Source organism: Egretta garzetta, unplaced genomic scaffold (genome assembly GCF_000687185.1).
Source record: "Egretta garzetta isolate BGI_Z169 unplaced genomic scaffold, ASM68718v1 scaffold615, whole genome shotgun sequence".
Classification (NCBI taxonomy): Eukaryota; Metazoa; Chordata; class Aves; order Pelecaniformes; family Ardeidae; genus Egretta; species Egretta garzetta.
This window is the reverse complement of record NW_009259857.1, coordinates 1,515,334-1,528,581: the sequence shown is the minus strand read 5'-3', so window position 1 is coordinate 1,528,581 and position 13,248 is coordinate 1,515,334. Positions and strand designations below refer to the sequence as shown.

General features: G+C 40.5%; 1 protein-coding gene across 5 annotated transcripts in view; it reads right to left on the bottom strand.

Moving 5' to 3' along the window:
- Nucleotides 1-8,657, bottom strand: part of WDFY3 (WD repeat and FYVE domain containing 3) — a 141,774-nt gene extending 133,117 nt beyond the window's left edge. For all 5 annotated transcript variants that reach the window (XM_035895518.1, XM_035895519.1, XM_035895520.1 and 2 more), the window contains exon 1: nucleotides 8,563-8,657. The gene's annotated coding sequence lies outside the window, so the exon portion shown is untranslated. The remainder of the gene's footprint in view (nucleotides 1-8,562) is intronic.
- Nucleotides 8,658-13,248: the final 4,591 nt, after the last annotated feature.

The window sequence follows — 13,248 nt, the reverse complement described above, 5'->3', positions numbered from 1 at the left end:
GTAGAAATACTTGCATACATACCACTACTGCCTTTTAGATGGTATCGGAATTATTTCAGCTACTGCATTATTCCACTGTGTGTTTGTACCCAACGGGAAGCTGATGAACTTGACCACCCCCTGCACATCCCCAGGCAAAGGCCCCTCCATACACACCACGGAGAAGCTGGGCACCATGGACAATGGTATTTAATGGGCTACTCTTGAACTGACTTTTCTTACGATGGGGTTCCCCTACATTGAAACTAGGACAGTCCAAAGACATCCACTGAGCTCCACTGGAACCAAGTGCCGCACACCATACAGCACAGAATCATTTAGGTTGGAAAAGACCTTCATAAACCACGTCCCTAAGTGCCACATCTAAAGGTCTTTTAAATACCTCCAGGGATGGGGACCCAACCACTTCCCTGGGCAGCCTGTTCCAATGCCTGACAACCCTTTCAGTGAAGACATTTCTCCTAATGACCAATCTAAACTTCCCCTTGTGCAACTTGAGGCTGTTTCCTCTTGCTCTTTCACTTGGGCACACTGCACGTGGAGATACTCCTCAGGAGCCTCGCAGCAAGTGAAGAGTATGGACAAAACAGCCGACTCTGTATCTTTCCTTACAGAAAACAGCTCTAGCTCCCTACTAACATGCAAGAGACACTGTTGCTCCCAGATGACCAGGTAGTCTGTCAAGAGGTCTACCATGCTTGCAGAGGAAGAGTGGGACAGAACCAAGGCAGGATACAGTTCTTCTGATTTAGAAGTACAGAAGTACCCCATCAGAGCCACAAGATTTCCATCCCGCAGCAGTGAACATATCAGATGAAGGATGAAACACAAAAAGAAAAAAAACTCCAAACACTCCACACCAAACAAACTCCAAACCAAAAACCCACAAACACAAACCTACAAAGCAGACAAACTGCAGACTTTTAAAGCAATATTACTTGCTCAACAAGTGAATGCATTCTTCCAGTTCTCCCCAGTTCTTCAATCAAGTATTTAGCGCTGCTGAAAATATTTTTCTAGTGTTCACTAGCATGCTTATTAAATGACTGGAGTGGGTGTAGATATTCTTGAACATTAAAGTTAGTGTCTCTCATAACAAAGCTGCAAAGTTTTAAAAAAAATCCATGCTTATTTAGCTTACTTTTTGTTGCCAGTAATGGGGTTAGTGTATGTATTATTTACCATAATCACTTTCAAAACTATTTTTGTTTTCCTCTACATTACCCATGTTCTACTCCTGCTTGGCAGTAAAACCAAAATGAAAGTTGTATTTTACAGTGAACAAATGCTTTCTCGACAAAAGTCTACGCAGTATACTGCAAGATTAAATAGGACAGCTAGAAATCCCCCAAAAGTGAGCTTCTCTTATTCACAGAGAAAAAAAATGAAGCCTATAGCACTCAGACAGGCAAATTACTATTTTAATATGATGGGTTCTTCTCCAACTTTGTAACATTTTCAAGAATGTTGTCTAATATAAGTCAATAACAAGCTTGCTTCACAGCAGAGCTACTGCCCTTGAGAACAGGATTGTATTGGCTGTATTTTGAAAACTAGGCACATGACAGACTAAAATCAATTATTTTCTTCCTTAGGTGGAATGACAAATCTAATCTACCTATTTTTCACTTATTTCCACACAGCCAACATCCTAAACACAGAAAATTAGCCCCAGTAACATTACTTACATTATTCAAAATATCACTATATTTTGACTAATCTCAGCTTGTCATTCAGTTTAGTTTCTCTTTACAACAGCAAGTACAACTCCAGAAGAGTCTGACAACAAGCAGCACAACTTCACAGAAGCTAGACATCTAATTAAATGTTAGTCCGGGGGGAGGGGAGTATTATACAAAGAAACACAAGTAGTTTATATTCATTTAGGTCTCATCCTACCTCAAATTCTTCAAGTTCAGTGCAAGCATCTTCGCTTTCAAATCCTCTCCTTGTAAGATATTAGTAACAGGAGATGGCAAGTTCCTCTGCCTACAAGCCACTGCCAGCCCACCGTCAGTAAACATCCTCCTGGCAGTCAGGCGGACGTCCCGAGCTTTGCGCCGCCATCCCGCAGCGCCGGCCGTACCAGCGCCCAGGCTGGTTTGATTGTGGGGCGCAGCTGGTCCCTCCTGGCAAGCACGGGGATGCAGGAAGGGGAGGCACTGCCATGCTGAAGGGAAGGGATTCCTCCTTCTGCCTTACAACACGCAGGCCACGGTAACTGATACAGCTGCTTTACAAAAATAAATCAAAATTCCATAAGCAGCAGAACAAGACAAAAAACTGTGTGCTCAAGTAAAAAGACATCTCGTCTGCAACACAGTCACTGCAAATGAGAATGATGTATCACAGCAAATTAATTTGTCGGATGACATTTTTCCTGCTTTTCTTACATCACAGAAAAGTAAAATTGTTTAAATTTCCATTAAAACTGAACTAATTATTCTGGAAAAATAAAAGGTGTACAAGAGACACTTCTTACCACAATCCAGATCAGATGCAATATGGGTTTTCCTAACTCTAACTTTTCTGCCTTTTTTTTTTCTTTTTTTTAACAGTTTACTATTCTAGCTTGCAATGCTATTTTCATGCACAGCACCATAGAATATAGAACAGCTAGTTCAGATCAACACTGCCAGGTGTTTTGTTTTAATAGCAACTATTCAGAAGCGGTGGGACTTCCCAAGGAAATCCATTATCAATAACTATGGTTACTTGCATGTTACGTCTCACCACTATACTAGCCCCTTTTCAAGTAATAACCAAAGGTACAGAAAACAAATTAGGATTGAAGCTGCAGCTCTCTGAAAAAAAATTTTCTCAGTGCCACAGACGGATGCTCAACTGACTACAGCGGTCACTGCTTTTCAACTAAATTTATCCCAGAAAAGAGCCTGAACATTCACATAGTAAAAGCACAACTACTAAACAGTTTATTCCCATTCTCCCTTCTGATTAATCTACACGTACATACAATACACACACTAAGGAAATATTCTTTCCTGATGAAGGAAAAAACATCAACAGGCAAAAAAAAAAAAAAAAAGACAAGACAGAAATTATGTATCAAATGCATTGTGATGCCATTTACAGCTACAGAAATTACTAGTTATTTGTTACAAGTCCTGGCTTCTGCAGTGCTTCTGTGAAAGTTAAGTGTGTGGACTAACCTGGACATCCTGCAGAGTGCTCGGCTATTTCTGGATGTAGGGAAAGAACTTGATCTCTACAAGTAAGAAGATGTGACTTTTTCAGCCCTACCCCTTTTCTCTAGTTTTGTGTCCCTTTTAAGCTTTGCCCATAAGCAGTGCACAGAATGGGGATAACTACTGTTGTTTATTTTTAAACACAAACACAATGCAATAAACAGAGTGAAACCCAGCAATATGTTGCCAAACAAAAACACATTAAAAAATTAGGTAAATACATGCTCAATGCTAAGATTTACTTGCAACAATAGTACCACAGCAAAGTCTTCTTCTCTTATACATCCATATATTCCTTTACACTTTTACCATACATTCCTTTCTTTAATTTGATTTTACTTCTCTGTCAGAATTTGCAGATGTTCCCTCTAGTATGTGCTGCAGGTTGCTCAATCTGGGAACAAGGAGCGAGATGAAGAGGAAGGTGTTTGGGCTTGTTTGACAATAGCTGTTATTTGAACAAATAAAAGATGTTCTAAAAGCTGAGTAATTTACACAGAGCTCAGAGAGATAGTAATATACAGGTACCTGAAGTAAAGGGATCTATTCAAGCACTGTTACGTATTACATAAAATGTACATACAAACAGGCACACACATTGCCACAACCCATCTGGATAACAACAGCTTTTGGCACAAGAGTGTATCCTGCATGCACTGCACAGTCACAGCGCCATCACACTCTTGTCACCAAGTTCAAGAGATGGCATCATTAAGTTGAGTGACCAGTTCAACTCTGACAAATTGCACAGAAGCAACAAAATCAACTTACTGGCAAAGATGCACTTCGATGTAAGGCACAGGGCCTTTCACAGGAGCTGTACATTCCCTATTAGAGGAAGTATTTGTGCAAGGCTTCCATATTAGAGGACTAAATTGAAGATGTAGTAAGATATCTATCTCTACCACAGGAAAGTTTCATCATCCTGAACCACAGACCAAAGCAGAGAGTAGTAGCCTCTTGCTAGCACTTCTCTCGTGGAGTCAGAGGGGTGACTTTTTTTGTCTTTTTTTTTTTTTTTTTTTTTTTTTAAAAGTGACCTTTTAACAACACTGGAGAGTAAACAGTATTTCTAACAAACTCTTGCTGCAATACAGCCAGGTGGCAGCCCACTTCTCCACTGTTATTTCCTCAGTTATAAAAATTGCTGCACATCAGAATTTCATCTTCCAGCACTTTGAACAGTTATTCCTGCATCTACAGGAACATGCCTTTGCGATTTCTCCCAGGCAGCTTTTTGAAGTTATAGTCAAACAAGAGAAAGCTCAAAAACTGGGTTTACTGTGCCTCCAGTTTGTTTCAATTCATCAGACCTAGAGTCTTTCCAATGGACTACCTAAGTCTTGCCTTTCACAGACTATCACTTATCAGTAGCAGCTCTTCCAGTACCCTCTACTTGGGACATAAGATGGGGCACAAAACATTCACAGCTTTCTTGCTATTCCAATTACACCACTGGTGCACCAGGTCTCTGCTGCTAAGGTGTATCTATTATCAACTTAATATGTAGTTTTGCTAGAAAAACATTTGCTAGGATACCAGAGCAAGAGCCATACTCCCAAGAAGTCAGGAAAACAGGAGTACGGATTACAGAACCGGAGAGCAGCATCTCCATAGAATTAACCTCAACAGAGATTTTTTTTTTTTCCCTCACTACGTTTCACAGATGTTTTACAACACTTCTCAAAGGGCTCTCCCACACACGTTTGACAGATAATAAAATCAAGGCACCAGGAAAATAAATGACACGTCCACTCAGTCAGGAATAGCGGCCTGGTTTTAATCCACCTACTGAAAGCGCAGTAGCATCACCAATAGACGGGAACATGTCAAAGGGAGTTTCAGGCATTAATCTACTGCTTGCAAAAATTATTGACCCAGTGTGAAATATTGGTGCTTACCTCTAAGGGAGCCAAGAAATTCATCTTTCACAATAACCTGAACTACGGGAAGTGCATTGTGTATGCAGAAGCACGGCACGCGAACATCCCTCCCTATCACAGGGAGCTTAAAACAAAGCAGTACGTCAGACTTCTCTAACACCACCCCAGACAACAATTATGTCCACATTTCATATCTTATTCTACAAAAGCTCTTAAAAAATATGGTCACTCCTCCCTACTCTTACAACTACCACAAATAAACAAACATTAGGGCAAAGTCCCACAAGGGAAAACGCTTGAGGTGCTGATGGAAGCACTGATAACTCCTCCAGCAACCTAGCAAAAAGGATACAGAAGTTATTTTCCCGTCATGTACATCTTCAACAAGCCAAACAATAATCCACATCACGAGCACCTCAAGCACTGCCTCTCCTCGCCCCCCACCCCTCCACCCTTCCTGAACCTCAAGCAGCTCCTCAGACAGCAGTGTATGTTTTGGACTGTGCACACAAAAATGCAAAAGGAGAAGAGGGGCTGCAGAAGCAGCCTGCTTTCAGAGTCCGCATGAGCTGCTTTAGCTGCATGAGGAGACCAGAGGGAGGCAGCCCTAGTGTTAGCTGCCTAACTGGACCTGTTTGCTATGCCACTGGTAGAAAGGCAGGGAAGTGGCACTGCCTTCTAGAAGTCTGGAAGAGCAGCTGCCTACTCCACAGTGCCTAACTTTCTGCTCCCCACCAGCACAAAAGAAAAATCCTGGGACTTTCCAAGAGCGTTGCTAACCTTCTACATGTATAACTCAGTGGTGACCCAAGACCTCAAATCCAGATACACCATTTTTTAAGGCAACAGCCACTTCCATTCAAGTACTAGGTTTCAGTGCTGTAATTTTACTAAAGGATAGAAAAGTATCACAAACAAGAGAGTGTTGGAAGAGGCCATCCAACTCAGCAAGCACAATATACTTAGGTTATATACACTGAGTTACTGTGGTATAACAAATAAACATTGCATGAGTCAGGTCAAATGAACACACACAAAGACTTGGCTTACTCCAATTACAAAGTCAAACACCTTAATATAAACCCTTTGTGGTGCCCATACCATCTACTCCCAGACTGACACCATCTGCACATTTTGTAAGTAGACTCTACTCCATCATCTAAATCACAGATGCCATTACTGACAAATCCAGGCATGGCAACCTAGTAAGCAAGTGTACTTCAAATGCCTTTCCAGGTGATCCTGAACCCCTGTTAACTGCTCCACTGAACCATTTTTAATAAATTCTGCTCCTGCAGTACAGTGATTTAAGGAAGATCCATTTTTCAAAAAATCACTACATGTATTACATTCAAAAGAATATCTTTCAAAACCTTATACAGCTCAAGTTTTATCACTTCTGTCCCTTCCCTCCCTTATGCACTGATCCAATTCATCTGTCAAGGAAGCAAACTAATCAGCTTTGATGTAATTTTCTCCTTGACAAATTCATGTTGGTTGGCTGTCTTCCCTTATCTCATTATCTTCTATGTGTTTATAATCTGCATCATGACTTTTACTGTTATCCGTGTAGCTTCAGGTAAGTCATGCCACAGCTGGAAAGAAACTCAACATGGCCCCAACAGAGAGCCTGACCGAATCAAATACAGCAGGCTCAGGTCTGAAAGGAATATAACCACAGCAGCACTAAACCCAAGCTAATAAGCTCTGCCAGTTCTTGCATGTCCTCAGAACTGGAAGAACAGGCTGCATACAGTGCCAAGGAAGTATTTCCTACGTAAGTATCTGAACAGCAAATCATGATACTACCTAAGACAATCTTCACAGATTCATGAAACCGTCTGCTTGAAACTGACGGCTTTTACTAAGTCAAGAGGGAGACTTAATGAGAGAGGAGATGAGCCTTTAATCTTTTTTTTATTCTCCATAAAGTAGAATATATTTTTTTAAAAAATCTAAACACAATAGGTAGAAGAGAGCACGGTATTTTCTATGGAAGTAAAAAAAAAAAAAGGCATATTTCTATCAGACCCTCTTGTTGACAGATTTTTTTTTTTTTATTAATGAATAAAACATTGCAGACTAAAGAAGCAGCACAGAGCTAGAATGAAGGTGCTGATGTTGGAATGCAGGATTTCATATGGAAGGATGTGTTTGGGTTTTTTTTTTGTCTTTCTGTGTTCTTTTGTTAAATTAGAAGTGATAGCTTCCCTTGAGCATTTTACAACTCTCCATCTTATGCCAGATAAGATAAAGATGGTGAGAATGTATGAATAACTAAAGCTCTCCATGAAAAATGGCACCACTTACAAGAACAGTTGTTAAGCTCTACGCGCCTCAAAGAGTGACGCCAAGAGTATTTCCTTGTACTAACAGGTCTTTTTCCACTGGGTCACCTCTTCACTTTCTGTGTCTGTGACATGCTGCAGTATTTTTCCCCACTGTGTTCTTTTTTGGTTTTGCTCCAAAAGGCTCTATATGTTAAATGGTGTCCTAACAAAGCTTGGACATTACTCTTCAGTAGCCACACCACACACATCTATGCTTTTAAAGCAAGCTAACGAAGATTAGAAATCTTTTACAATAACCAGACAGGTTTAATAGGTTGTTAACTCAACTGATCCTATCGAAATTCACTTCTTTGCTTAGGAGCACACCTCTCTCTTCCCCCCACTTCATCAAATGTTACTTGCTACGTTCATTTTTCATCAGCAAAACAAAGCATTTCTGAGTTTGATAGTTATACAAGCTTTTTTGACTTCACTAGTTAAGAAGAAATCCATTGGGTGATAGATCCACTTAATTCTCTTTAACTTCACAAAAAATGTGAAAGTAAACTAGACTGAATATTCTACTTGCACGAGGAAACCTCTTGTAGGCCATAATATTTGTAGCAGGACTATGTAGTTATTGGGAAAACCACTCACAGCAAGCAGTCTACTCAGCTTGTACAAAATCCAAAGAAACTTGGCTGTAAAACCAAAATACAAGTCACTGGAGGCAAAAGTAGAGATAACATTACCTTTGTGTGGATACAGAATGGACCTCTCCCAGCCTGTCACTCTACTGAAGAACAGGAGTATTCTTCTCTCAAAGTAAGAATGAGAGACTTGAAAAGCTCAAAAAATAATCATGTATCTCACGGGCTATCATCATTCTCACCTTCTTTTTTTTAAACATGCCAGTTAAAACCTCCAAGTTTAATGCAGCTTGACTCTGAGCATGCGCAGCACCACACAACTGTAACCACGCAGCTATGTACTTCTACAGCACCTATCTACACAGATAAACAAAGCCCTAGATTTTGTTTGGGTAGAGCAATTTTAAACTGACTGTGTTCTGACAGTGCCTGAATTAACTCTCATTCTGTGACAGGCAAATGAACTGCTTCACACAGAATTTATTGAAGAGTATGCCAATTACAAATCAAAAGGCAATTTCTACAAAAGCTCTTAAGCATCCACGTCACTCACCTCTACAGCATTCCTGGGATCAGGGCAAACAGCTTCGAGAGAACAGGGCCCATTCCTTTCCAAGGTTTCTCTTCAACACCAAAGCTGTTCTTTCACTAGGTAAAGTGAAAAGGAAAAAAGTTAGACTATAAATGTGATGATAAAATCACAGAGCTTTGCCATTTTGAAATGGATGAGCCGTCACTCCTATGACAACTGGACTTTCAAAAACCTAAGAAATCTTTTCAATAGCTCCTGGAAAAGGAGCTGTCGCAAACTAGAAATCAACACACAGCATTAAGCTTAAACAAGCATCATCTTCCCAATTAAATGATACTCACTGAGAAAGTGCAAGCCCAGTAATTAACACACTGACAGCCTGTGATCAGCAAGCGCATCCATCCGAGGAACTAAGAGATTTCTCATCATTACAGCAGGGGAATAAGAACTAAGTTACGTTGGCTCCAACCCAGATGAGCAACTGTGAAGCTACTGAATACACCTAGCTTTCCCTGGCCTCTCCCCTAGTTTTTCTGCCTCTTTTTTCAGAGTTATAAAATATTTATCTTAGAATTTGCAAGTGGCCACCCACAAGCCAACAAGGAACACTGAGTCTGAGCTCACTTTAGCATGACTCCATGAATCCATCATGACAAAATTCTCCAGCTAACCCAAAGCAGGTGGCAGAGGCAGCAAAACCAGCACTGTTCACTGTTGGACCTGGCAAACAACTAGGTACCTCGGTGAAATGCTGCACCTGCCATGAGATGGAAGACCATTATTTTACCTGTGATTCCTTGTCAGCCCCATTCTGTAGTAGTAGTTCAGGTGTCCCTATGTTATGGTGTGCTACACAGTACAGGCATACCTAAAGCAACTGGGAAAATTTTGTAATACAATTCACATAATTTGCCATTTTATTATTTTGTACATTAAAAGGAGCAGGGAAGATTTTAAGGGGGGAAAATAGACACAGGTCAAAAATAGCAGCACAGCATCAGGTACCTTAGAAAGGCTTTGTGAGGAGATGGCACTAATGCGACAAACCTGCTCAGAGTGATGTTGCAGCACTTAATAACCATAAAACATTTTGTTACAACATTGTTGTATGCACTAAAAACTTAAGTAACTTGCTGGCAAGTGCAAGAGTTCAGCATTAACAGCTAAAGCAAGTTCTCTTCTAACTCCATCCTCCATGATGATAAAATCCTCTGCTACTCCTAGGACAGGGAAGGGAAGCCAATTAACAAAGTACGCCATTTGACACTCCCAGGAGTTTTTAAACTGTGTTTATTTTGTTGCAAGACTAAGGGCCTTTGCTTGTTGAGTAAAGCCTGCTTTTAGAAAGAATACTCCTATTTTAATCTACGAAATTGGTAAAGGCATCTGAACAACAAACTAGAAAAATATACCAAAGCCCCCAGTACACAGGACAACGGGCTAATGAGTTTCATTTCCAGCGTGATCCATCCACTCAGGCACTTCATGCACTCACCCCACTAGCAGTCTCTATAGCATCTTCGCTACTTCAACTCACCTACCTTCTCCTACCCACAGGCCACACAGCACCCACTTACAACTATTTTCTCAGATTAGCTCCAGCAACCCACCTGAAGTGGTCACCATAACTAAAATACACTAGATAAACTCAGACCAGCAGATACCTTAGAATCCTGAAGCTGCATCCATACCCATGATTTATCTGCTATCTTAGATGCTGCTTTGCCAGCACAAAAGTCCAGGTTCATACCAGACCTGGGCGATATACTACAGGCCCACGGTACCACGCAAAATCTTCAAGCCCAGAGAACCACCCCACGGTATCCTCACTTTATTCAATGCAACATGCCTGTGGAAAGCCTTCATCCTCAGCTTCTACCCACTCATCTCCCCTCACTTTAGTATCATCATGGAAGCAGCAGCCAGTACCAAATACTGCGTGTGCACACAGTGTGAGAAACAGTAGAAATTGGACCACAACACTCAGAAATGAAAGAAGTAGGGTAAGCACTTTTATTTTTACCTCTACAGAAGCAAGTAAATATTTAAACTAAGAGGATAAACATATGGCCCTTTTGTCATAGGAACAGTTACTGGAACCAGCTTGGCAGTAAACTTCAACACAACTAGGGAATTGTAGTTTCTGCTACATTCAGCTGCATTTCACTGTATTAAGAACTTTATTATATCACCAACATCCTCTCAGATTCAATTTAATAGATTTTTATTTTTAAATACAGATAATGGAAGCCTCAGGTATGGGCTCCAAATCAGATCAGACTGCGATTAAACCAAACTTAATTAACACTTACTATATTTGCAAAGCTCAAATGACCAGTTACACTACAAGTACTCAAAACCCACAAGCTTACTTGAGAAGAAATCAAAGGGTAGTATCAGCATCTTCTCCAGCTAAAATTGTAAAAAAAACACCACTCAGAAAGCAAAACCCTGAAGACAGCTTGCAACCCTCTTCCATATGTATTATTTATGGTCTGACAGAACCTAAGTGCAGTAAAAAGAATGAATGTTATGGGACCACCAAGGAACCATGCCTCTAACCAGGTCTTTTGGGATCTGAACCATCTAGTTTATCTATGTTCCCACCATACACTTGGAATGCCTTGTCTCTTTAAGTGTTGATTCCCTTACATTTATTCTACTTCTGTATTTTAAGTTCGTTAGGGTCACAATGGCTTGAGAAGTACTTCATCTGCACAAAATGAGTTGTTCTGACCAGCAGTCTCAATACCAATTAACACAGGGGGGCAAGCAATGATGTTTAAACATAGTTAACAAGAACTAAATGCCTTCCTTGGTGCCAAAAATAAACCACTCCTACTGTACTTACATCAATCAATCTTTAGTATTGCCCAAGTTGAAATTCTCCCTGTAGTCATCAGCTGAGTTACCAAAAGTGGCTGCAAAGCCAACAGGACACCCAATTTATACTGTAGCAATGAGAAAAAGGAGTGAGTTTTCAACCTTGAATATCCCAAAACACTGACATCCTCCAAAGAAATATAACTACACTAAGTAACAAAACAGCTTAGTTTTCAACCCACTGGTCACAAACAGCAAAACTCTGGAAGCACCCGAGACAGTTCAAGCGACACCAGTCTCCTCGCAACCTCCAGCCTAGTGAAAGCTCAGAAGCATCCCAAGCAGAAATGGCAGCTAGTGTATGTCCTCCAGCTATGCTATGCTCGGACAAAAACCCTGCTGCAAGTTCTGAGAAAGGAGAACCCTTTCTGGTCAGTGCCAAGGGGGCAGCACAGCTTGGGTAGCTCCTGCTTAACCGAGTCTCTGCTGTAAAGGAGAAACACCTCTGAGAAATATACCGACACGTTAAAACACTGAAAACAAAACCCTTCCTCTTCATGCTTGAGTAAAGGATCTGTTTTCTAAACAATCAAGACTCAAATTTACCTTTCCTAGAAGACTACTTAGGGCATTCATCCTCTCTCCATCCGAGCTATGTTCCTGACCCTCTTTAGGGACAATGGCCCTCCTGGTGGCACGCAGGCACATGAGGGACTCCATGGCTGCACTGCCTATATGCTTCCTTACCCACCTCTGTCCACTGGAAGGGCAAAGAAAGGAATGTAAATTCACCCTGAATCAGACTGCACCTTCCCAGACACACAGTGAGAAGACATGCAGCACCTTTCTCTCTGGCTAATGGCCTTCCCATTTGCAGATCTCACACTACCCAGAGGCTGCTGAAACTCATAATAGAAGAGAAGCACAGCAAAGAACACACTACCCATTTCATATTAGGTCTCTTCTCATGACGATTTCAAAAGCGTATGAAGTGGCAATTACCTCATGAAAAAGTAAATTACAAGTAACAAATATAACAAAGAGTTGCCATGTTTCCACTTGCTGTGGAAAACAAATACCTTCATGATTTCTCATCCACCAGAATACATCTGCACTGATGTACATACAGGCGGCGTGTGATTCAGCAGATGCCAGCACAGCTGAGAAGCCACGCTGCTGGCTCCCAGCTCTGAGTCACTTCATTTTCATGACCCACCACTGAACTCTGGCAGCAGCTACATCTATTATTTTCCAGAAATCAAATGTCATTCAGAAAACAAATTTCAGTCACCAAAACCACCCCCACCCATAGCTTACATAAAGCTCCCTGCTGCACTGAAGGGCTTCCTTTGGTCCAAAAAGTTAGAACATGTCATTTGCAACTAGTTTTTCAAAACATAATATTAGGGTGGCCAGCTTAAGCATGACCAATAAAAACATAAGCAACACTTCACAGCAATTAGCATTGAGTTTAACTGACATTTTCTTTTCCAGACAAGTCCCAATCACCTATAGGCATTTTTTGAAGAGTTTATTTATACAGTTTGTATAATTACATGATTATAAAAAATATTTTTCCATCAGAGTAATAACAAAAATTTGGATTTTTTTAACTGCATATATATACAGTCAGCATATATTTTATAATAAAGGTGCGCTTTTTAAAATTATAAACATATTTTTGTTAAGATAAAGGATATAGTCAACTCAACTTTGACTACTGCTTATCCAAACATTCTTCTTCAGAACTGACATTGGTAAGTTTAAATCAATTTCTAATAATACGTATGTATGATTTGAATGATTCCTCTTAGCTTCCATTACTTCTTTGTCCTTGTCATTTAAATAATTTGCTCCCTGTAGCATAAAACATTTGCATTCCTG